At 63.0% G+C, this 516-nt stretch overlaps 1 protein-coding gene across 1 annotated transcript in view; it reads right to left on the bottom strand.

Moving 5' to 3' along the window:
• Positions 1-516, bottom strand: part of SDK1 (sidekick cell adhesion molecule 1) — a 478,174-nt gene that overhangs the window by 98,870 nt on the left and 378,788 nt on the right. The window lies entirely within an intron of this gene.

The raw sequence follows: 516 nt of genomic DNA on the forward strand, positions 1-516 counted from the left end.
GAACAGAGATCATTCTGTCGTTTTTGAGATTGCATCCAAGTACTGTATTTCGGACTCTTTTGTTGACCATTATGGCTACTCCATTTCTTCTGAGGGATTCCTGGAGAATTTAGAGGAGAGTCTCGGGCCTTCAGGACTTTGGAGAAAAAAATAACGCTAGAAGCCTCTGCCCGTCAGCTGCCCCGCAGCCTGGCGGCCTCCGCGGGCGGGGGTGTGGGGGTGGGCGTGGGGCGGGGGCGGGGCAGCAGGCCGTGGAGGACAGGGGGGCCCTGGCGCACACGGCAGCCCCGCTTACCTGAGCTGCACTTCCGGCCGCGGGGTCCCCACCGCGGGCCCACGTGAACCGAACCGCGGACTCGGCTGCCTCCCGGGCCCCTCCCGTCCCCGTCGTTCTACGCACAGAGGACGGTGCTCACCCCAGACCTGAGAGGCTCCTCCTGGCTTCCCGCCCTGACCTGCCCTCCCTCACCCTCAGAGGCAGGAACACCCCAAGGCTCTAAAATCCATCCGTTCTTT

The sequence above is a fragment of the Bison bison genome, unplaced genomic scaffold, assembly GCF_000754665.1.
Source record: "Bison bison bison isolate TAMUID 2011002044 unplaced genomic scaffold, Bison_UMD1.0 scf7180017864223, whole genome shotgun sequence".
NCBI classification, from domain to species: Eukaryota; Metazoa; Chordata; class Mammalia; order Artiodactyla; family Bovidae; genus Bison; species Bison bison.